Here is a 26,668-nt window from a genome sequence, read left to right as displayed (position 1 = left end):
AAGTCATGATTTTGAATACTACAACACACTCACTCTCAAATAGAGGATGCTCTCTCAGCACACCATCGTCTTGCTGTTTTAGCAACCCTTGATAGATGCATTGGAGCAGTGTTGTTTAAAATTATTAGCTATTACAGTGGTAATTGCTGTCAAGCTTCCTATGAAATGGGAAGAGTTTTGAGTCCCGTACACAAAGGCCAAGAGGAGTAAAGTCATTGCTTAATGTTATGTAGTGTACTTTCCTTGCCCTGATGGTAAACTGATAGAACTCTTAATAAAAATAATTGGCATAGGTGAAGAATCAGGACAAATTTTAGTCAGCCTTTTTTGTCAAAACTATCATCAGTGAGGAAAACACCATTTCCATCATACTTATCAAGCACAAAAACACTCAACTCGTATTATTCTACATGAAGACACAACTAAGATAAATAAAATGGCTTTGAATGTTTCTACCAAGAAAACTTATTAAGAGTAAAAAGATGTGGCTATTCAAACTTCTATTTGCAGACTTGGGTCACATGAAACATCAATGTTTGTGTGAGATAACATTGAAACATTTTGAATGTAGTCGGAAAAACTAGGTAAGAGATTTAGCACCATAACTTAACTTTCTGACCTTAGGAAAACAACTCACTTAATTGTTATGAACCTCAGTTTACCTGTATATAGGCTCAGTTTAATTCAATTCACAAGCATTTGTTGAGTATCTTCTATGTGATAAGGACTGTCGTACGCCTGAAGGTTACAAGATCAATGGGATTGGGTCCAAAGCTTTAAAGGATTACTATCACTAGCAAGTTAGTTTTAAATTATGTTTATGGCACAATAGAGTTGTATTTTGTATATAATATACACAATTTAAGGTACATTTGGACCCCTTGTTTCATATATATTTACTGTAAGTGTATGTTCATTTCCTAGGACAGAAGGCATAATTTTATACTTTTAAATTAATGTTGTGGCTTTGTGTTTTTGACGTTCAAATCATCATTTCTGTGATTTATTTGTTGACAAATCTTTCGTTGTACATATAAGTGTCAATTATAATACTGTTTCCCTAAGAAGCACATTCCAATTTATAACATTTGTTTTTAGGAATACATTACACTCTAACTTGGAGGCTGCCTATATTTTAAGCTCATTTTTCAGATAAATGCACTAATACCTTGAAAAATGGAGGTTTTTCTCACATAAACCAAATTATGACATCTGAAGCAAATAAAGAAACACACTGAATGTTCTACTTAAATGTGATAGGTCATGGCTCTGCGATTGTGTTTATTATGATCACATACATATGCATTTTCTTTTTCTTCAAGTGAGAAATTATCTCATTTTCATTTATTTATCATTCATTTGATGAACATTTATTGCATAGTCACTATGTTCCAGGCACTATTTCATGTGCCCTCAAGAATATGAACAGTGAAAAAAATGCCAAATGAATTAATGATATAGCCACTGCTCTTGAAGATCTCCCATAAATAAAAATTTCCTGGGTCAAGATGCAACGTCAAGGATAGCTCCTCACAAAAATAGAAAGAGCCTATTCTCTGGCAGAGCCACCATGCTAGCCCTGGAAAGTCAACCCCCAGACAACACATTTAAGTAGAAAAATAAAACTCATACTTGGTTTTGAGCCATTTTTAGAACATTCCTGTTATTTATAGCTGAATGCGATTCCTAATACATAAAGATCGCTGACTCATATGGAGCCCCAAAAAGTGAGTCTTTCTCTTTTTTTCTCTCTGGGCTGAAGCAAAGGTAGACAGGTGCTAGGAAGAAAGGATGGTAAGAATCTGGGAAGACTTTACAGAGCATTGGAAACTTCTAAAGTGTAACTTACAAGGAGGCTTGGAATGTGTCTAGAAGCCAAGTAAGGAGAAAACATCTGAGGTAGAAGTCATGGTAGAAGCAAAGTTGTGGAGGGGTGAGAGAACAAGGTGTGCTCAGGAACAGTGAATGTGCTGGTGAGCCCGGGGTGGGTGCTTGGGGGTGAGGAGGGCCACTGGGATGCATGACCACTAGTGCATGTATGAACTGTCTGGAATGCCATGCTAAGGAGTTAGGGCTTCACCTCCAGGCACCCAGAGGAGATCCCATGCAGTTCAATGCAGTCTGTTGAAGGGCATCAATATTCCCTTGTCAGTGCTAACGGCTTCCACGGGAGAGAACTGAATGCTGTGGAAAACTGAGTGCTTGGGGCAGAGGCTACCAGAAATGCTTATTAAGGAATGGCACAAGTCCTACCAAACAGAAAAGGCAGCAGCACAGCAGCTACCATTAGCCAGCCCTTCCACGATGCTGCATAGATATTTCTCTAAGTCTGCAACCAAGTAGAAAATAAGAGGTCATTACAAGTGCTATAAAGGGAGTCTCAAGAGGTACGGGTGATAATATTTAGTCCAGTTCAGTACAACAACAGTTGACAGAGCAGACAAAAAATAAAATTGCTGGAGGTTCACAGCTATAATATAAAAACTTCAGCCAAGAAGAAAAGACATTACCGTGAAGACATCCAACAGTGAACTGCTCATAGATAACATCCCTAGAACCTAACTTCTCAACACTTCAAGTCATCCCTCATCAAATATTATCAGCTAAGTCCAGTGAGGAAGATTTCCTTCATGGGGACAACGCTCTGATATTATCATATTGTTCGATTAGAAAACTGGGATCAGTGTTGTAGGTGTTGCTTTAGCCACGTTATTTAGGGAAGAATTCATTTTGGCATTTTAAGTAAACTTATAAGACTTATATGCATAGATATTTTATTGTAATGTTTTGTTCAGTTTTTGCTTTTCATTCAGGCTTTCTTCTGCATTTAAAAAAATAATAAACATAATTCACTTGTAAACCATCATGCAGCTCCTCAGAGGTTTATAATGAAAGCCTTTGAAATAATTATCTCTAACCGAAAGGATGAGTTTTATAAAATCTGTCGAAAGGAATTGTGCAATGCAGATAAATGCCTCTTGTATTTTAAAAGAATTGAAGGCCCCCCAAGAGCTTGAGGGCAGGCCCAGGATCTTCCAAAGTAGAGATACTGGAAGGCCCTTTTACTTCAAAAGCTGGAAAATGGAGTGAGAAGATTTCTGTCCTAGTTTTGGCATTCAGTTGTTTGATGACCTGGGAAAATCATTTTCCTCTCTTATCCTCAGTTTCCTCAGTTGTAAAATGGAGTGCTTGTACCCCTGATTTCTAAGGGCTTGCAGGCTTAGTGAACAGAGAAAGATACATACAGTCTACTTTGTAAGGTGTCAGATGGGCACTTGTCTTACTAGGGAGACCATTTCATGGATGGTGTAGATGCCTGATCACTGCACTGCACACCTGAAGCTGAAGCTGAATAATATTAAATGTCAACGATAATTATATATATATATATATATATATATATATATATATATATATATATATATATATAGTCACAGGATGAGGAGTACAGCATAGGGAAAAGTCAATGGAATTGTAACAGCTATATGCGATGTCAGACGGATAGTAGATTGGGGGTGGGGGTTATCACTTCATGAAGGGGGATAAATGTCTAACTATTACATTGTTTTATTCACCTGAAACTAATTTAGAAAAAGAGGTCATGTCTCAAGTCGTGGTCAAAAGCAGGACCTCTGTAGCCACACTGCTGAGCCCTCATCCCAGCACTGCCATTTCCTTGCAGTGGGACCTAAGGCCGACCACTTAGACTTTCAGTGTCCCATTCCTCCCCTTTGCAAAACTGTGTAATGATGATAACACAGTAAGTCCTCAATGTTGTTGATAGGTTCTGTGACTTTAAGAGAAATGAAGCATAAGGAAACTAATTTTACCACAGGATAATTGTTTTAAACAAGTTAAGTTCCTAAGGCATCTCATCAACGTTGTAATGAAACAACGTTGAATGAAATGATGTTATTTGCAGACCTGCTATACCTTCCTCATAGGGTTGTTGAGAAAATTGAATGACTTAACACTTTAGCACAAAAGAGCTATGAGCACAGTGCTAGGCCCGTCTTAAAATCCCTCTAAGAATGATTCTATCCAGCCACTATGCTAAATTTTATCACCCAATCCTACAGCCCTCCTGCAAAGCTGATGTTCTTATGCCTGAGAGATGCTATCCTGCCAGGAGCTACCCGACTAGTAAGGGTAAGGCAGCCTTTGAATCATGCAATGAAGAGCCCCCAAATCCTTGCACCTCTGACCATATCACATCATCTCTCAGGTTCTTTCCCTTCTATTTATTCTTCCTGGCCCTTTCTGAGTACAGGACCCAGGTTCACCCAGTAAAAACTAGCAAATGAGCTCAAGGATATATTATGTTTAAAGTTGCATTTGCAAAAATTTGAAAGTCTAGAATCAGATAATCCTGTGTGACTATGGAAATCAATTAATTCCCCTTCTTGTGGGCTCCTTATTTGTGTTAATGCTAGCACCTCCACCGAGTTTCTAGAATTACAAGTTGTAACCATGAGAAGAGGGAAGCTCATAGAATAACCAAAAGAGAAATACAATGTGATTATCATACAGATGCCAAGATGGCATTGATACAATCAAATATCTATTATAGATAAAAACATGTTCAGAAATACAGCATGATCAATAGCAGTGTGAGCCAAAATTTATCATGATGTCTAATTATGGAGCACACAAAGAAAGCATTGCCATTAAAATCAAAGAAAGGAAAAAACAACCACATTCACTGTTTAAGATTTCCTCTCTGGAACGTCTAAACACTGCTACAGGATACAAAACTACAGGATACAATAGGTGTGACTATTATAAATCATGAGAAGAAAATCATTATTTAAAAATAATGATTATACATCTCTATAAACCAGTTTAAAGACTTCTAGAATTATAATACAGGATTTTTAATAAGTAACTGAATACAAAATAAATATTGAAAATTTTATAATAGACTTTGTGTCTTACAAATGCTTTCACAATAGCCTCTTATGGATCTGCCTCCTCTCGCTCATACCTCCTACAATCTACTTTTCACAAAGTAGTGAGAATAATCATTTCAAAACAAATCCGACCATACCACTGACCTGCTTCAAATCCTTTCATGACTTCCCATCACATTTTAAATACAATCCAGTCTCACAGCTCTGGCCTTGCCATTCTGGTTAGCCTCAGTACCTGCCTCGCCCGTTGTTTATGATACTTCTGGCCCCCTCACATCGGTGAAGCTGCTCAGACAGGCCCAGGTATTCTCACAGCAGGGTCTTTGTCTGTCTGATGGCCTTGTCTGTCCTTGTTTCTTGCTCTTTGGGTACCTGAATCCTTCCCATTCTTCAGACCTTGGGATTAAAAGACCTCCTCATAGAAAGATCTTCCTTGAACACACTGTTAGTACCTTCCCTCCCAGCCTTCTAAATCCTACATACTCTTACTCTCCATCACCCAACCCTATTCATTGCTTTCAATGCATGCATTATCATCTAGATTTATATATTTGCTTGTTTATTTATATAGTTACTGTTTCTCTCTCTTTGTAAATGCACTACACTAAGTTGGGGACCATACCTGTTTTCATGCAATTGCAATAACATTTCCTGGGAAAATGGACTAAACAATTCTGAGATTTATAGAAAACAATAAACAGATAATGGTGGCAATGATAATTTTATAAATAAAATGAAATAGAAAGGGAACTAACCTTGCCATATATTAAGCAATATTACAAAGCTACGATAATTAAGATAATTAGATAGAATAAATCTGAAACAATTGCTAGTAAATACAGTATTTAATATATGATAAAAGAAGCATAACATTCAACAGGTAAAGGGATGGATTATTCAACAAATAATATTAAAGAATTTTTCCATATAAAAAATTAATTTTGGGGCTTTTTTTTACAATACACCATAAAATAGAACAAAGTCAAAATTTAATTTATCTGCTAAATGTGTGATAGATAAATGATGATAGATAGATAGCTAGAAAGATAGATAGATATGGTAGGTAATACTTCAAGGTTCTTAAGGACTTTGTGATAGAGAAAAGCTGAGGCTTAAATATAATGAGTGAAAAAGACATCTCTATATAAAACACAATCGTAGAAAACGTTAAAAGAAAATTACTTGCCAAAACTATAAGAAATATGCTATTAGGATAATATTTTTAATCTTTAAAGAATGTTTACAAATCAATAAAATACTCAAATCTCAAAACAAAAATAGACAAAGGAAATAAGTCACAATTCACGTAAGTAAAATGACAAAAATAGACATACATAAAAAAATGATCAACCTTCCTAATAATAAAAAAAAATGTGAGTTGAATGACTAACATTTTTCAAGGGTTAAAGGAGCAAAGATTTTTCAAAGGTAATCCTAGTGTTGGCCAGGATGCACTTGACAGGCACTCACCCATTACAATAAGAAAGGGTAAATGGGCACACTTAGTGAAATGCAATTTGGCGATGTGAATTGAGAGTCTTTAGAAGATTTATATCTGTGGAATCTTCCAGAAATATATCCTGTAGTCAAACATAAGTACATATATTTGTGTATAAAGATGATCAATGCAATATTAACTATAATGGCAGGAAACATGTCTCTAGCCTAAGTGTATATAATAGGGCAACAGTTAAATACAGGATGATATAGCTCTTTTATGAAATATAGTTTGACCACTTAAATTAATGTTTTTGAGAAGAAGAATATGAAACAATACAGACATAATGGTGAGTTAAAAAAAAGAATATTAAGCCACATTCAAAATTAGCATAATTTTTTATGTATTTATGCAATAAAATTTTATGGAAATAAAATGAATTTTAAAATTAGTTATCACAGGGTGGTTACATTATAAGAAACTTTTACTTTTCACTGTTTTTCTTTAAAATTTTCACTATTTTTGTTTTTATCATATTATTCTTCCGATACCAAACATTATTTTAAATTTAGGAAATGATTAAAAGATGAGAAACTGGCTTCGAGTTTAATGAGAAAACTCAATGGAAGGTTTGTTTTAGGAAAATTTAAAACTTGGTAAAATGACTAAACATTAATATAGACAAGAGTATATGAAAACATAATCAATAAATGTGCGTAAATAGTATGGCTTAATCAATAGGCCATAAATAAAATAAGAATGCAAATTAAATAATGATAAAGTCATTTCATCTATTAAATCAGTGCCTAGAAAGTTGATGACTATATGTTTACAGTGGAGAGGGGAGGAAATCAAATTCTCCACAACCCCTTTGTTAGAGTTTTGCACAAGTTTACTGCTAGTATTGATACAAACTAGAACTATCTTTTTGGAAACTAGTTTTCAAATATGTAAAAGCCATAAAAATGTGCATTCCCTTTGACTTAACACAGAAATGTATCCCGAGAAACAAGCCAAAAGAAGAAGTTATATGCTGGAAATGTGCATGACAATATTGTTAATAACAGCCCCGGATCAAAAGCGATCGAACTATTGGAAAGTAGGTGAATAGTTAAATATACTATGAGACTATCAACTTAGTTATTTGTTAATATGCGAGGAATGCTACATAGCAGTATGTCTATGGGGTACAGATAAAATAGTAAGAGGCCAGGGAACAATATTATACAAGTATATGATCACAAGTATATGACTACATATATGTTCAAAAACTAAAACTTTTCAAAGGTGATAGGATTCTCATTGACTTCTCTCTTAATTTTTTTATGCTACATACATAATTCTGCTCTGATTTATATTGCTTCGAGAGAGACAAAGGAAGAGAAATAGTATAAGTGAAGCAGGCTCCTGGAAGAGAAGGGAATGGATGGGTCCAGCTTTACACCTGAGGGGGAAAGGAGCCTTACAAGATTCTAACTCAGAATGTCCTCTGTGTCATCGCTGTTAGGTACTTTCAAGTGTGTTAGCTCATTTATTCCTTAAAATACCACTGTACGTGTGTGTGTGTGTATGTTTTAATCCACATTTTCTATATGAAGAACACTAGGCTCTGAGTGGCTACGTAACTTGTTGAAAGCCATACAGCTGGTAAGTGGTAAGAGTCCAGGTTCAAACCCAGAACTCTCTGACTCCAAAGCCTGGCTTTATCCACCACAGCTGTCTAATAAATCACCTTTCCTGTCAGACAAGTGGGGAGAGGCATGGTTGAATGCATATATCAAGTTTATTTGGAGTGGTGTGGGGAGAGAGTGGGGAACATAAAGGAAAGATAAGGAAATACTGAATGACTTCAATCTTTCAGTGAAATGGAGGTGAAATTGTCTTCTAAGACAGACCATATAACTTCTTCTAAGAGGGTAGAAAAGCCATCAAGAGCCTCTTAAGAAATTGGTTCTGGTACTAGCCAGGACCCCGAGCAGATCGGACCCTATTCAGGAAAGATGCAATTCCAAGTGCTTTTAGGAAATGCTACAGGGAAAAGAACACTGATTAAATTCTGAGTTTTGTCTTCATACCACCTGCAGAGGTGGGGAGTCTCAACCATGGATGATTCACCCCATTCCCTACTGCACCCCAAGGGACATCTGGCAATATCTGGAAACATTTTTGGTTGTCATAGCTGTGGTTGGGGTGCTACTGGGTAGGGGACAGGGATACTTCTAAGCATCCTACAATGCACAGGACAACCCACCACAACAAACAATTATCTAGCCCAAAATGTTAATAGAACCAAAGTTGAGAGACCTTAACTTAGGGGAAAGATACACAGCTAAATTTTTTGAACCTCAATTGCTGTGTTTCTAACATAATAGTGGTAATATCTGCCATAGAAGCTTATAAAATTTTGAGAAATTGTGTGTGCAATATGAAGTACAATGTTCAGTCACATGGACGTCTAAATCATAATCTTATCTCCACTTAACCTGAGCCCTTGGATTCCCTCTTTCTCGATTTCCCCAAATAACTACCTCCATCCAATTAGATGTAGACTCAGTAGTAACCTACTTGTCTATCAACCAACTAGCCTGGCCCTAGACTCCTTAAAAGTTGAGTGAACCACCATTTATAATACAAACTAATTATTAAAGAGATAAAATGCCAAGATATTGCTCTGGAATCTAGGAAAACATTTAATTCTAGAATTGTCTTGATAGTAAGGAAAATATCATGGATATGCACATAGATTTTTCTACAATGATGTTTATTCCAGAGTTGTTAGTGGAAAGATGTAGAAACAACCTATCCATCTACTAGTGGGGATTGGTTCAATATGTGGTGGTATGTCCTTTGGAAAGGGCCAATTTTATGATGGAAAAAGATAAAAACTATATTACAATTTAGTATGTGAAACATGAATCTAAATTACAATAGAATATCATTCAACACAGCAAATATCTGGAAAGGCAGACATCAAGACAGGCACAGGAGTTATCTCAGGGTGGTGGAATTAAGCTTGCCATTCCAAATTTTGTAAAAGTAATTTGTTTCATTACTTTAAACAAAATATAATCAATAAATAGTACATAATTTGGAAGTTAAATGTGTACTTTCATCAGGTTCAAAAAGAGTTATACATCATTTGAACACAGAAAATCAAAGGACATCTAAAAATATGACCATGAAATTTCTGAGGTTAAAAGGAGAAAAAGAAAATTACCAAACTGACAAAAAGCTTCCTCTCTGGAAAGAGTTGCCAGCTTCAACATACAAAACTTGCAGCCAAAGAGTGAGAAGTGAAATCGTACCTCTCAAACAGAAACCAACTTTCCTTCCAAATGAGACAAGGTCCCTAGCCAGATTCGCTTTTTCTGCTTTACGGTACCGAGTGGTCATTTTCCTTATCTCAACTGAGAAAACATCAGGTCTGAATTCTCCAAGTAATTATACAGAAATAGTCTTAAAACCAACACACACAAAAAAACTTATCTATCTTTCTCAGGCTTTCTTCAGTTCTGCGTGGAATCATTTTCCATGATATTTTTAAGTGTACTTATATATAAGAATTAAAGAACGAAAACTGTGAAGTGTTCCAAGAGCTTTCAGGAAATGCTTTCAATCTGTAAGTATTTCAATGTAGAGCTTAAAGTGAGTTGGAGAAAAGAGCAGTTTTGCAATGGATCCAACCAGCAAAATCATCCACTGTTCTTCCTCCACAGCTAGGCAGCTTCCACACCATAGATGTTTGGAAATAGAATTCCTAAATCCTCCTAAAAATTACCCATGCCAACATGTTCCTACAATTCAGGCTGTATCCACCAAAGCACCAGGCAAAGCAGACCAATGATAAAATCGGCATCCTGCCCGTATAGCCTGGCAATCCTAGACTGTCTCACCTCATGTTCGCCTTTGTTCCTTAGCACCCACTATATCCTTGTGATACGCAGATCTTCACCCCTTGGCTTTATTTTTTCATCCTAGCTCCGTATTTATCCTGGGGACATGACAACAGATTTGGCTTCTTTGATTGTAACCACCAGCACTCTCTTGCCATGTTTTTATACTCACCTTCTGAAGCCTCTCCTGGCTGTTGCCCTCAGTGGTCACCTGGGCTAACCCATCTACCTGGCACAGACCCACAAAGAAAGCACACTTGCTAGACAGACCTACCCCCTTGGGGTGGTTAATTGTATTTGTCACCATGGCTAGACTAACGGATGCCCAGAGAGCTGGCAAAACATCATTTCTGGAACAAGTTAGTGTTTGAATTGTTAGACTGCATAAAGAAGATCCATCCTCCTCAATGTGGGAGGAAAATGTCCAGTCTGCCCAGGACCTGAACTGACAGGCAGAGGAAGGAGAATTCGCTCTCCACTTGAAACGGACATCCATCTCCTCCTGCCCTCGGACATAACATTTCTGGTTCTCAGGCCTGTGGACTCAGACCGGGACTCACACCATTGGCTCCCCTGGTTCTCCAGACTTTGGGTTTGGATCGACTATCCCACTGGCTTTCCTGAGCCTCTCGTTTTCAGATGGCAAACTGTGGGGCTTCTCGGCCTAAAAATTTGTGTGAGTCAATTCCTCATCATAAATTTCTTCTTATGTACCTATCTCTATCTTCCTATCTCTATAAATCCATCTCCATCTCCATCTCCACTCTCCTATTGGTTCTGTTTCTCTGAGGAAACCTGACTAATAAACCTCTTATCAGATGATGAGCCACCTATGTATTTAAAAGGCAGTTTGTTCAAAATTCTAGAGTCAGAAGCCTGAGAAAGAGACCAGGTTTACTGTGAAGTTTAGGCACAGCGAGGCTAAAGGGCTCAAATGATGTAATTGGGGCTCCATTTCTCTCCACGTCATGGGTGTGATGGAAACTCATAACCCAGGACTCCTATCCTACCATTGGAAAAGTCCCTTCTCCTAAGCTAGCAAAAAGGAAAACCATCTCAGGGAGAACTCTGATTGGCTGTTCACGGATCAGGTGCCTATTGCTGAACCAATAACTTTGACAAGGGCATTGTATGTTTGTCCACACCTGAGTCCTATGTTGAGCCCTATGATGCTAAAGAGGAAGCAAGAGCCCACCGCCAACAGAGTCATGTGGAATTGGTTCCCAGAAGTCAGTGGCTCCATTATCAGAAGGAGAAATCAATGCTGGGTGGTAGCTTATATGATCTCAAAGTTCCTCACAGCTTGTTTTTTTCTATCATTCTAGGCCTCATTACAAATAAATACTCGAGAAGCCTACTAAAAATGTGAAACAAGGAATGTTGAACATAATAAAGGAGAAGAAATACAATGTTTTAGAACAAATGGGAATCTTACACCAATCTATGTTCCAAGGAAGACATGCAGCAGTCACAGTGTTGGCTTTGTGTCTTGTATTCTACTAGGCTCTGTTGGCCAGACATTGGGTGCTTAGATTGGAGATGGAAAAGATGAGGCAAGCATGCATAAACCACAGGACGCATGCAGTAATGCCAGTAAACATGTATGAAACCAGAAGACTTGTCTCTTACATAACCTCATATAAGTCCCTAAGGCTCCCTTACTCTGACCTATAAAATGGGTGTAATAACTCCAATACCTTTGTCAAATAGTTGCAAAGACCAAATGAGGTAAACGTAACAGCATTTCAAATATAGTGTAGTACAGACATAAATATTTTTACAGAACATATTTTTAAATAGGTGCTAGATTTGGGGGCACCACTTATAAATGCCACAGAAATTCAGATAAAGCAGAAGGCAGGAGGAATAACCTGATCATAAAGGGAGGTGGAATTGGAATTGGGCCTGAAGGAGGAATGATTTCAGCAGAGAGAGAAGAGAGAAGTCTGTTGGGGCAGACCAAGTCTCATGACTTGACTGTGGAATGACTTTCAGAAACTTCCAACTTCATAGTTTTTACCTTGTGCTAGTTCACAGCCAAGTTTACAGTTTTCCTTTGACAGTTCACTGTTTGTATTTTGCTTTGAAAGCATGGACAAATTCCATAAGTCTCAGTTCGTGAAGAAGGCACTATATGGAAAGTGTGTGCCAGAAAGAAAAGCTCTCCAAAGCTTATAGAAAAGAACATAGATTTGCCAAATAGTCTGCAAACAATTTGGAGTCTGGTATCAATGAGCTCCTGGCAGAAGTCTCCACAGAATCAAATATTTAACCTCATCCTTGGCATTTCAAGTGACAAGTGTTATATGGAGAAATCAGCTATTGGGCAGTAGATCCCAGGTTAGCTCCTTTCAGAAACAGTGTTGGAAGTTTTTCTTTTCCCTAGGCTCTGATATCTTTTGTACTCTTCTACTCCCCTATTCAACAATGATTTATTATGCCCTTCTCTATGTTAGGAACTTGCTCTGTACAAGGAAGACAGAGGTGAAAAGTCATTGTATTTGACCTCAAGGACTTTGTGTCTAGTGATTTAGGCTGGAAAGACAGTTCCAAGAAGATAACACAAAATAAGCATGAAATTTTAGATAGCACATGAAGAGGCACAAATGGGGACACTACACAATTCTAATATGGGATAGAGCAGAATTTGCCTGGGCCAATCCAAGTTTAACTCTCAAATCCTAATCAATGAAATAATTTTGAGTGAATGGAAAACCCCAAACTTATTATTAATATTTTTTTATTTGAATCATACCCATTTTATAAATGAGGATGCAGAGAACTACAAAGATTTGTATAGAGTAACATAATTAAGAGGTGAGGTTTCTAATTGTAAATGTGCCCTTTTGACCACATTGTTCTATGTTGTTGACTTGTATTTGCCTTGTCCACACTATCTTCTCATTTTGAATTTGCAAGGGGAAATTATGAATTAATTGGTCAAGTAATTACTGAACACATATTATTAACAAGGTACTATGCCAGACACTGGGGATACCAGGATGAAAACAACATGGCCCTTCTCTTCAATTTTGGACAACAGGTAAATGACTTTATATTACATAGGACACTGTAATATGATATCTAAGAGCCAAGACTTTGGGAGGGTAATAGACTGAAAAAATATTAAGAAGGTAGGGATAGGATTACATCATTAAAATGGCAGCATAAGGTAAGCCTTTTAAAATCTCCCCTGGAATTTACAACAAACTGAACAGTTATAATTCCACAAAGGACTCCCTACACAGCAGACAGGCAAGACTAAGAGACGCATAACTGAAATCATCTAAAGGTGGGCAAATTGGGTGAGCAGGGGAGAAGGTCAGAGAGAAGTGCGGAGATGGGGACGCGCGGGCACTGTACGCAGACCTAGCTCAGTGCTCCGAGCTCGCTGCATCCCGGAACTACCGCAGCTGCGGGACAGGGAAGAACTCGGACTGCTAGGGCTCTGCTTATGGCCCACAGGGCTGAGGGGGCAGCATATACATGACTGAACCCAATGCTCACAGCAGAGACCTAGGAGCAAAGACTGGGGGAAGAAGGATGAAAGTGGTGGTTTAAGCCCTCACTGCCACAGAGAATGGAAGGCTTAGGAACTGAGACTAGCCACCCCTCCCTACCCTCCCAGAGCTCACCCCGCCCCCACCTGCCCAGTGCTAGAAGTGGAATAGTAGCAGCGTCAGACCAAAAGAACAGAATATTTGCAGTTCTGAGAACTGTGGTCTGCAGACACAAACTCACAGCCCAACTAGTTCCAGTAAAGGGGAGGGAGCCGTGATAGCAAAACTGGCTATGCTGGTGGTTGCCGCCATTGTTTTGGGCCACCTCTTACCACCCACTCCACCCCTGTCCCCACTTATCTGATTGGATCCCTGCAGGAGTAAACAGAACTGCTGAAACACACAAGTTCTGAAACTGGTGCAGGAAGAGCTTTGAAACTTTAGAAGCTCTCCGCATCCCCCCATGGAGGTAGTGCCCTATGACCCAGGCAATGTGTTCACAGAGGAGAAGCCCGCCTTCCAGGGAATCCCCCCATTGTGTGAGAAGGTGGGATAGTGCAGAGAAAACATAACACTACAGTGTGAGAGAGAATAGTAGACTGCAGTCAGAGAGAAAATAAAACATTCTACCAACACCTACTCAAAAACAAAAGAAAGACCTCTTCCTACCAACCTCTTGCAAAACTCACTCCTGTAGATGTCTAGGAAGAGAAATAATAATTCATTATTGCCAGGAATATTCAAGGTAACAAGACAGCTCAGAAAGAAAATAAAAAGTCTCCAGGAAATGAACTTAAAGACACAGGAATATGTGATTTAAATGACAGAGAATTCAAGATTGCAGTTCTGAAAAAACTCAACAAGATGCAAGAAAACAGAGATAGGCAGTTAATGAACTCAGAAACACAATTAAAGAACAAAATGAACATTTTACCAAAGAGACTGAAATTTTAAAAAAGAACCAAATAGGATTTCTGGAGATTAAGAACTCAATAAAAGAAATGAAGACTGAAATAGACAGCTTCAATAATAGATTGACCAGATGGAGGAAACAATCAGTGACATCAAAGACAGAAATCTGGAACTGACACAGATCAAAGAAGAGAGAGACTTGAGAGTTAAAAGAAATTGAAGAACTCTACAATAACTTTCTGACTCGATCAGAAAGAGCAATATAAGAATAATGGACATACCAGAAGGAGAATGGGAGAAGAGAACAGAGCGTATATTCAAACAAATAGTTGACGAGAACTTCCCAAACTTGTGGAAATAACTGGATCCTCGAATCCAAAACGCAAATAGAACACCTAATTACCTTAATCCCAACAGGCCTTCTCCAAGGCACATTATATTGAAGCTGTCAAAAACTAATGACAAAGAAAGAATCCTCAAGGCAGCCAGGGAAAAGAAGATGGTAACCTACAAAGGAAAGTCCATTAGATTATCATCAGATTTTTCAGCAGAAACTCTACAAGCCAGGAGGGAGTGGAATCAAATATTCAAACTACTGAAAGAGAGAAATTATGAGCCAAGAATAATACATCCAGCAAAGATATCCTTTAGATGTGAAGGAGAAATAAGACCTTCAAACATAAAGAAGCTGAGGAAATTTTCTAATACACGACCTGCACTACAAGAGATATTAAAGGAGACTATTCGACCTGAAACAAGAAAAAACAAAAGAATACAAAGCCATGAGTAGTATGATGGACAAAAGCAGGAAATGGCAACCCCTATACCAAATAGGACACTATACACTTAAACATAACATACAGGTAAAGAAGAAAAGAAAAAAAAAAAAAAAAAGAGGAAAAAGACAATTTGCTAGAGCAGTGCAGAAATCAACGCACAGAATAAATAGGGATAATTTGTGACAACAAAAACATAAAAGGGGAGAGAATAAAGGTCTGAACTAGCACAAGGGAATGGAGAAAGTAAGCATAATGAAGAAAATGGAATACTCTAAATATGAAACTTTCTTTTACATAAACTTAATGGTAACCACTCAAAAAAAAAAAAAAATATCCAGAACTGAAATATGTAACATCAAAATAGAAAAAATAGAGGGGAAAATCATAGAATACCACCACATTGAAATAACAGACAGCAAAGAAATAACGGGCAAAGAAACAATGGAGAAATAGTCCTATCAGAAAATCAGAGATAAAATGATAGGAAATCCTCATATATCAATAATCACCTTAAATGTAAATGGAATGAACTCACCAATAAAAAGGCACAGGGTAGCAGATTGGATCCAAAAACTAAACCCAACCATATGCTGCCTCCAAGAGACACATCTCAGCTACAAGGACAAATATAGACTCAAAGTGAAAGGGTGGAAACTGACACTCCAAGCAAATGGTATCCAAAGAAAAGCAGGTGTAGCCATGCTGATACCAGATGAAACAGACTTCAGGATAAAAAAAAAAAAGTAACAAGAGACAAAGATGGACATTTCATAATGACAAAGGGGACTATACAACAAGAAGACATAATAGTCATCAATATTTACAACCCCAATCAGGGAGCACCAAAATATACTAAGCAACTACTAACAGAACTAAAGGGAGAAATTGACCAAAACACAATTATAGTAGGAGACCTAAATACATCGTTCACAGCTATGGGTAGATCATCCAAACAGAAAATAAAGAAAGAAATATCAGCCCTAAATGGCACATTAGATGAAATGGAATTTTGACATGTATAGAAGAAATAAGAGGGAGATCAAAAGATACATAGAAATAAATGACAATGAAAACACATCCTACCAAAATTTTGGGGATGCAGCGAAATCAGTTTTAAGAGGGAAATTTATATCATTACAAGCCTATCTCTAGAAAGAAGAAAAATCCCAGATACATAATCTCACATTACATCTTAAAGAACTAGAAAAAGAAGAAAAGAATGAAACCCACAGCCAGCAGAAGAAAGGAAATAATAAAAATCAGAGCAGATCTAAATGAAATAGAGAACAAAAAGACAATAGAAAAAATTAATGCAACAATAGCTGGTTCTTTGAAAAGATTAATAAAATTGACAAACCCTTGGCTAGACTCACTAAGATAAAAAGAGAAAAGACACAAATAAGCAAAATCAGAAATGAAAAAGGGGAAGTTACCACGGATGCCACAGAAATACAAAGGATCATCCAAGAATACTATAAAGGATTATATACCACCAAATTCAATAACCTAGAAGAAATGGACATGTTCTTAGAAACATAGCCTTCCTATGCTGAATCAAGAAGAATTGGAAAATCTAAATAGACCAATCACCAGTAAGGAAATTGAATCAGTCATCCGAAACCTTCCCGAAAGCAAAAGTCCTGGACCAGATGGCTTCACTAGTGATTTCTACCAAACCTTCAAAGAGAATCTAATACCTGTCCTACTCAAACTCTTCCAAAAAATTGAAGAAGATCCAATATTCGCTAACTCATTTTATGAGGCCAACATTACCCTGATACCAAAACCTTGTAAGGATAACACACAAAACAAAACATTACAGACTAATATCTCTGATGAATACAGATGCAAAATTCCTAACCAAAGTTCTAGCAAATCGAATGCAACAATGCATTAATAAGATTATACATCACGACGAAGTGGGGTTCATCCCAGGGGCACAAAAACGGTTCAACATATGCAAATCCATCAATGTGATACACCACATAAAAAAAAATAAAAGACGAAAATCATATGATTATATCAATAGATGCAGAAAAAGCATTTGGCAAGATACAACATCCATTTATGATTAAAACACTTAATAAAATAGGTATAGAAGGAAAATACCTTAACATAATAAAGGCCATATATGGCAAACCCTCAGCTACTATCATAATTAACGGTGAAAACCTGAAGTCCTTTGCTCTATATTCAGGAACACAACAGGGATCTCCCCTATCACCTCTGCTTTTCAACCAGTATTGGAAGTCCTAGCTAGAGCAAACAGACAAGAGAAAGAAATAAAAGGCATCCAAATTGGGAACAAAAATGTTAAATTGCCACTTTTTGCAGATGACATGATGCTATATATAAAAACTCTAAAGTCTCCACCAAAGTGTTATTAGAAACAATAAACGAATACAATAAAGTTGCTGGCTACAAAATCAATGTATAAAAGTCCATTGTTTTCCTATATACTAACAATAAAATTTCCGAAAAAGAAATTAAAAAAAAAATTCCTTTTGCATTGCAACAACAAAAAAATAAAATACCTAGGAATAAACTTAACCAAAGATATGAAAGACTTATATACTGAAAACTATAAGACAGTTTTCAAAGAAATTGAAGAAAACACAAAAAAATGTAAAGACATTCCATGTTCATGGATTGGAAGAACCAACATAGTTAAAATGGCCATATTACTCAAAGTAATATAGAAATTTAATGCAATCCCCATCAAAATCCCAAAGGCATTTTTTTAAAGAAATAGAACCAAAAAAAATTATCAGATTTGTATGGAATCACAAAATAGACCCCGAATAGCCAAAGCAATCCTGAGAATAAAGAACAATACTGGAGGTATCACACTCCCTGACTTCAGCTTGTACTACAGGGCAACAATAATCAAAACAGCATGGTATTGGCAGAAAAAACAACACACAGACCAATGAAAAAGAATTGAGAACCAAGATATAAACCTCACAAATATGGAGAGGTAATTTTTGACAAAGAAGCAAAAAATAGACAATGGAGAAAAGACAGCCTCTTCAATAAATGGTGCTGGGAGAATTGGAAAGCCAAGTGCAAAAGAATGAAACTAGGCTGCTATCTGTCACCATGTACCAAAATTAGCTCAAAATGCATCAATACCTAAACATAAAACCTGAAACAATAAACTGCATAGAAGAAAACATAGGTACTAAACTTATGGACCTTGGGTTCAAAGAGCATTTTATGAATTTGACCCCAAAGGCAAAGACAGTAAAAGCTATAATAAATGAATAGGACTATATCAAACTTAAAAGTGTCTGCGCAGCAAAAGAAACCATCTACAAAATAAAGAGGCAACCAACTGAATGGGAGAAGATTTTTGCAAACAACACCTCTGATAACAGGCTAATAATGAAAATATATAAGGAACTCATACAACTCAACAACAACAATAAAACAAACAATCCAATTAAAAAAGGGTAGAGGACCTGAATAGACATTTCTCTAAAGAAGCCATACACATAGCCAATAGACAGATGAAAAAATGTTCAACATCACTAATCATCAGAGAAATGCAAATAAAAACCACAATGAGATATCACCTCACCCCAATTAGAATGGCTATCACCAACAAGACAAATAATAACAAGTGTTGGAGAGACTGTGGAGAAAAACGAACGCTCATACACTGTTGGGAATGCAGATTGGTGCAGCCGCTATGGAAGGCAGTGTGGAGGTTCCTCAAAAAATTAAGAATAGAATTACCATATGACTCAGCAATCTCTCTCCTGGGTACCTACCCAAAAATTCTGAAAACATTTATCCATAAAGACCTATGTGCTCCATTGTTCATCACAGTTTTATTTACGGTGGCCCAGACATGGAAACAATCAAAGTGTCCATTGATAGATGATTGGATAAAGAAGTTATTGTATATATACACAATGGAATACTATTCTGCCATAAGAAAAGATGCAATAGTACCATTTGCGACAACATGGATTGATCTTGTGATTATTATGCTGAGCAAAATAACTCAGACAGAAACAGTCGAGAACCATATGATTTCACTGATATGTGGTATATAAAACTGAAAACAACAAAAGAATAAGAGAAACAAATGAAGAAATGAAAACTCATAGACACAGACAATAGTTTAGTGGTTACCAGAGGGTCAGGTGGGAAAAGGGTGGTAGATGAGGGTAAAGGGGATCCAATATATGGTGATGGAAAGAGACCTGACTCTAGGTGATGAACACACAATGTGATATATAGATGATGTATTACAGAATTTTATACCTGAAATCTATGTAACTTTATCAACAATTTTCACCCCAATAAACTTTAATTTAAAAAAGAAAAGAAGGTAGGGAAGGATAGATAAGACTTTCTAATTGATTGGAGACTTAATCAATTTTGTCTATTTTTCTCGTTTTAATTTTATTGATTTCCACACCTGTCTTTATTATTTCCCTCTTTATAATTACTTTGAGTTTACTTTTCTTTTTCTTCTTTCTTAAGGTCACTTAAGATCAATGATTATAAGCCTCTTTTATTTCTAATCTGAGCATTTAAAAATTCACAAATGGGCAAACGATTTGAATACACAATTCTCCAAATAAGATAAACAAATGGCCAATAAGCACATTAAATGATGCTCAAAATCACTAATCATTACAGAAATGCACATCAAAATCTTAATGAGATACCACTTCACACCCATCAGAGTGCCTATAATTTAAAAAAAAAAAAGTGTTAGCAAGGATGTGGAGAAATTGCAACTTTGCACATTGCAGGTAGCATGTAAAATGGTGCAGCTACTATGGAAAACAGTATGGTAGTTTCTCAACACATTAAACATAGAATTACCATATGATCTAGTATTTCTGCTTCTGGGTACATAACCAAAAGATCTGAAATCAGAGACTCAAACAGATACCTATACATAAGTGTTTGTAGCAGCATTATTCACGAAGGCCAAAAAGTGGACATAGCCCAAATGTCCTCTGACAGATGACTAGATAAACAAAATGTGGTATGTTCATGCAAAGGCATATTTAGCTTTAAAAAGGAATGCAATTCTGCTATAACATGGATGAACCCTGACATTATACTACGTAAAATAAGCCAGACACAATAGGAAAAATACTGTATCATTCCACTTACATGACATACCTTGCTAATTAAACATCCTTTGTTTAATTTCCAGATATTTTTCTGTTGCTGATTTCTAAGACAATTTCACTTTGGGTTGGAGAACTGAGACTTGTTTATGGCACAAGATGTGATCTACATTAGTAAATAAAAGAACGTGTATGCTTCAGCTGATGGGTGGAGAGTTCTATAAATATCAATTAAGTCAACTTGGTTGACAGTTTTTTTTTCTATATCCCTATTGATTTTCTGACTACTCTTATATCAGTGAAAGAGGAGACTTGAAATTTTCTACTACATTTGTGAATTTCTCTATTTTCCTTTAAATTCTATCAATTTTTGCTTCATGTACTTTAATATCTGCTATGAAGTTCATGTGAATTTAGTTTGGTTATGTCTTCATAATGCATCCATATTTTTTTTTTTTCATTCACTCATTTCTTCATTATATATGGTTTGATTCTGGACGTCTGGTAGGTCAGGTACTGAAATGAGTAAGACCAGCCCCTGTCCTGGAGAATCTCACAGAGTAACAGACAGCTGTGCTGAGTGGAACTGGGTGCAGTTTGCACTGTCTTCAGATGATGGAACGAGCACAGGATGGAATGAGAGTCCCACGGATTGGAAGGACAGGCCCTCAGCAGCCCTGACGACAGGGAGAGAGAGGAGCTAGGACCAGGTCCAGGATGCATCCATATTTTATTATTATAAAATATCACTCTATCTCTTGCAATAGTCAGTACCCAAACCTTTACTGTGTCTGATATTAAGGTAGCCCATCTCAAGTTTCTTACGATTAGTGTTATTATGGAATATCGTAATGCAGCCTTTATTTTTCTAAACAGACTTTATTTTTTAGAATAGTTTTAGACTTACAGAAAAATTTAAATTCTGAGACTCTGGTTATAGAATCTGTGTGTTAGCTTGATATTATTCACAGGTTACTTAGGCTTTGTTTTTGCTTTTGTTTTATTTTTTTTCCATCTGTTCTTCATTTTGGATAAATTTTGTTGCTATGTTTCAAGTTCACTGATTTTTCCTTCTGAAGAGTCTAACTTGTTCTAAAGGCATTCAGTGAAAATTTTACTTTAGATATCTTATTTTCCAGCTTCAGAGCCTTTGTTCATTTATGAAACATTTATCCATGTATTTCCTCTTTAGTTTCATATTTCTTGAAAAGCTTGAGTATATTATAAAAGCTCTCTTGAGATCCTTGTCTGCTAATTGTTTCATCTCTGTTATTTATGGATCTGTTTCTATTGTCTTAATTTTTTCTCCTGATAATCATATGTCAAAATTTCTTGCTTCTTCACATGTCTAGCATTTTTTGATAGGATGCCAGACATTGTGAATTTTACATGGTTGAGTGAAAAATTTTGGTACAGTCTTTCAGAGAGTTTTGGACTTTGTTACAGCAAGCAATTACTTTATTTGCTCTGTAATTTGTTCCTTTTGAACGTTGTTTTCAAGTCATTTTAGGGGTAATCTATAAATCATATACCTATAGGTAGAATTTAGTACCACTACTAAGATGTGACTCTTCTAGGGTTTCTAATAATTGTCCCATATATTGAACAAGTTCTCTCAATTATGTGTGTGACAGTCAAATGAGTCCCAGTCCTGTGTGAGTCTGGGAATTATTCAGTTTACAGCTCTCAGGAAATTTTTCTTTCCCCCAAATTTGTTTTATGTTCATACTTGTGGAAATTCATCTAATATCCACACAGACTGGCATACAATTAAAGCCTCAAGAAGACATCTGTGCATATTTTTGTAACTTTTTCTTTAGTAAGTTCACTTTTTTCCCCTGATTCTGCCCTGAGAATTCTATTCACCTAGGCCTTTCCAAACTCCAAACATCTCTCTCCTCAAATCAACATGGTCACTGTGCTCCACTAGGGTTGCCCTGCCTGCAACTACATTTGGAAATTCTCCTCTCGGCAGAAAGCTGGGGCATGGTAGAGTACCTCTGTTATGTTTTTCTTCCGTCAGGGATCCTGGTCCTATGCTGCTTTTGTCCAATGTCTGAAAACAGTTATTTTATATTATTTTCCAGTTTTTCCAGTGCAAGTTTGGAGCCTGTTACTCTCAAACAGCTGGAGAGAGAGAGATTGATTCACTATATTCTGGCCATCCTAGCAAATGCAAGCATGGATGGGACATGCTAGCCAAGAACAAACAAGATAATATACCCTAACGGATGCCAGCTCTGCACTGAAGCCAAGCAGATCAATCTTCTCCTACACTCTTTCCATGTCATGACGTTACAAAGGGCCTCTCTTAACACCAGTTCGAGAGAAGGGAGAAGGAGGAGAAGAACACTTAAAACAACAGAGGAAGGCCCCAAGTGACTAAGAAAATGTAGGATAGATGGAGAATATCAAGGTTTCTGCCACTGGACAAAATAAATCAGATTCAGTGATGGAAACAGAAAATTACTTTTTTCCCTACTGTAGCTTCATTAGGAGGACACTGCAGGATCACGCATATAATTATTCTTTCTCCTCTGTCATCCATCGTTTACCGATTGCTTTAGGTGTGCCCACTTTGAGTCCTTGAGTGGACTGTAAGTTTCTCAAAGACAATATTGGTTTTCAGATTCCTTTCTTAATATTCCACAGCATGCAGCACAAGGCTGAGACGATAGAAGGAGATGTTTAATGGGGACATGGAGGCTTATCTGAAAATCATTTGCCTGTGTATCTTTATAATTCTTCTACAAAGTTGCTTCAGAGCTTCTGATTATCTCTTCTTTCTTCTCTGGTCAGAAGAGAACAACCCTACTCACGAGATTTTCCTATACAACCCTCATTGCCAACACTTTCTCCTATCGCCACACAATGTGTCAGACGATTTGTCCAGAATTGAACAGCATTTTGTTCAGAAAATATGATCATTGTATCAGGTTGGTACAACAGTAATTGCGGTTTTTGCAATCTTTAACCTTTTAAACCGCAGTTACTTTTGCACCAACCTAATATTTTAAATTATCATGAGAGCAGGCAACTTTCAAATCGTTGGATTTTTTTAAACTTATAACTTTGAATACAACTGCTCCATGAATCTCCCACTAGATACGTTTTATATTATTTGTCAAGTAAATGGAGAGTAAAGGTGGTTTTAAAATGTTCTCCAATTTTCTTTTCCAAAAAATTTTGGAAAGCAAAAATATGCTCTATTGTGTCATGCAGCATTGATAATACAGAAAATATTCTGATTATTGGGACAAAGATATGGCACGTCTTAGTGAGAATATGATTTCATTTAAAGCACATCATTGTATTTTTTTCAATTGCGTACAAAAACCATGCCAGTACGGCCCCTCCAGGAGAAAATAGAGTGAAAAAAAAAATCTATTGGCCATGGAGCTAGGTGTTGAGGGAAGAGAACAGCTCAAAGCTGCTTGATTTCGATTGGCAACAATCTGCAAGGGTTGCATAACTGATTACACTTTTTTTACAAAATAGGGCTGATCATTGGTTAAGTGGACTTTGCTTTAAAATAAAACTTTAAAAAGCATCTATTTTTGCTGGCTTTCAGATACGTGGTCAAAGGAAGAGCTAAGCAGTCTTTGGGTGTCAGTGGTTGCCATAGAAACATTTATAAGTTGATCTTTCTCTGCTGAGAGGTGCTTTGCATACAGGCCACTTAAGGTGAGACAAATCCCCAAGGGACATATTCTCAGCAATGCCAATTAATTAGAACAGTGCAGAGGAATCACAACAGGAAGGAGGGGAGGACAGAAAATTGGCTATTGCATTATGGAAAAGTTAGTTTCTGATATTGACAAAAGATGTCTTAACCATACTAAACACTCAGATCTGTTTTCATTGCCTGGAGCGTTGGTTTGCAAATTTTGGGTTTCCACAGATGATTTAGCGGATGTTTGCTTTGGACAACAGATCAATCTCTCTATCTATAAAGGGAAGCTTTAATTTCCTCCTCTGTAAAATGATGTGTTGATACCAACTCTACAGGTTGTTAGGAGATTTACAAGGAAAAATATATGTAAAATTCCTATCATATCTCTTAGAGTATTGCAGGTCCTCAAAAGATTTTAGTTCCTTTCCATATCTCACTTGAATACAATAAGACTTATTTTACTCCTAGAGAAAGTATGTATGTTCAGTCTTCATACTCCATATTTGTTGGTAAATCTCTACTAAATATTCCTAAAACTATTGAAACTCATTTGGTTTCTTTGTGGCCTGCTCACATACTCAAACAGATGATTTAAATCAACATAAAGAGATAATGATAGTTGAAAAACAGGATGTCCTACTTAATAAAATATCCTGTGTGCAGAGAAACAACTTTCCAAATAATGTTATGCAACCAACATATCAATCACTAAAACATAGGTTGAGTATAATTGAATTTCTGATTATTCAGAGGTTACTTAGCTTCTTTTAGGGTTTAGGTTTGGAAATACTCATTTCACAGAAGAGTTGAAGCACCAATTAACCAGATTGGTTTAATGAAAAGGCTTAGAAGGTGATCTTATAAATAGCTTTGGAGATTTTGTGTTCCATAAATGGGTTGCTATCTTCTCTATCAATATGTGAAACACTGAGATATGGGGGGAGGGGGGGAAATCAGGCTAGTGTGAGTCCAGGATGAGCTGGATGAGGGAAACACAAAATGGATATTAGCACAAGAAAGTTGTAAGTTATTATAGATATAAGTACAGAGAGAAATGGAGTCACAGAAAAGGGACATCTTAACTTAGCTTGCAATGGGCATCAGGAAAAGCCAGATTAATCTACATAAGGCATAGTTTGATAAACAAGGTGACAACAATGCTCACAATTTTTTTAGTGACTCCTCACAATATAAGAATGAAAATGATACCCTTTAGCCTGCCATATAAAGTTTGCTCCTTCATAATCAAGATATCAGCTACTCTTTCAGCCTACTCTCCCTTAACTCTTATAAGGAATTCTCCATAAAGTCACCCCAATAAATTTAATTTAAAAAAAAGAGAAAAGATTCTCAAAAAATACCTGATACTCTCTTGAAAAAGGATCATGCTCCCTAGCATCCAGAATTTCTATGACACCAATCCCCACCTTTACTAAAGGCATAAATATGACGAGGCTTTGGTAGAGGCAACAGCTGACCGACAGGTAAGAACTGGTAGTGGGAACCAATCAAAACTGTCAAGTGTCTCCATCAATGCCTTGACCAGCTAATAGGATTCTCATCCTTTATGTCCTTTAATGTCAAAGAATACATTAGGCTGTATTAATTTATGGATTTGGCATGGAGACTCCCCAGATCATTCTATACATCATGACAACTTGCTCTTCAATTAATTCTTGCTCATAATTAGCATCCCAGTGTAGATGTCCCTGGAAATTATTATGTCAAAGACAATGTTATGTGTTCAAACACCATTTTCTTTTTCTGATCACATGGGAAGTCTACATTTTCCAACGTCCCATGGAGTTAGATTGAAGCTATATAAATGAGTTCTGGCCAGTGGTGGGTGACAAAGATGACATAAGTAGGCCCAGCCATTTACACATCCCCTGATGTCCCCTAATCATCCCTTCATGGAACATGCAATGTTGGAGGCCACATGCTCCAGATGTCATGGCTACAAGATGGAGGAGGGCTAGTTAACTTACACTAGACTTAGTATAAGTCAAAACTAAACCCAGCAAGCCCCCATGTCACCCAGTGTGAAGTACCCTGAGTAGCACAGCCAGTAAATGTAGACGTTCCTCAACCTCATTTTTTTTTCACTTTGATACTTTTCTTCTGCTTCCTCGTATGCTAAATCTTCCTGTTCTTCAAGAAGTAGCTCAATCTTCACCAATTTACTAAGCCTGCTGGACTTTAGCATTCATTTTCCCATGGGATTTACTATAAGTGTCATCCCTTTCACATATATAGGACTGTTACATTTAAAGACAAATAGAGTATCCTTTTCCAAGCTCTTTCACACCAGGACACATATAATAACTGAAAATATTTGTATGGCACAATAAAGTAAATGAATGAGATTGTTCTTGAATGATGATAAGCACTCAAGGAACTTTCGTCACTTCCAGGACCTGCTCAGCTGCTTGGAGATCAGAGAGGATTCATAACTTAAGACATTTAT

Source organism: Rhinolophus sinicus, linkage group LG02 (assembly GCF_036562045.2).
Source record: "Rhinolophus sinicus isolate RSC01 linkage group LG02, ASM3656204v1, whole genome shotgun sequence".
NCBI lineage: Eukaryota > Metazoa > Chordata > Mammalia > Chiroptera > Rhinolophidae > Rhinolophus > Rhinolophus sinicus.
The sequence above is the reverse complement of the archived record's forward strand: the minus strand, read 5'-3'. Positions refer to the sequence as shown.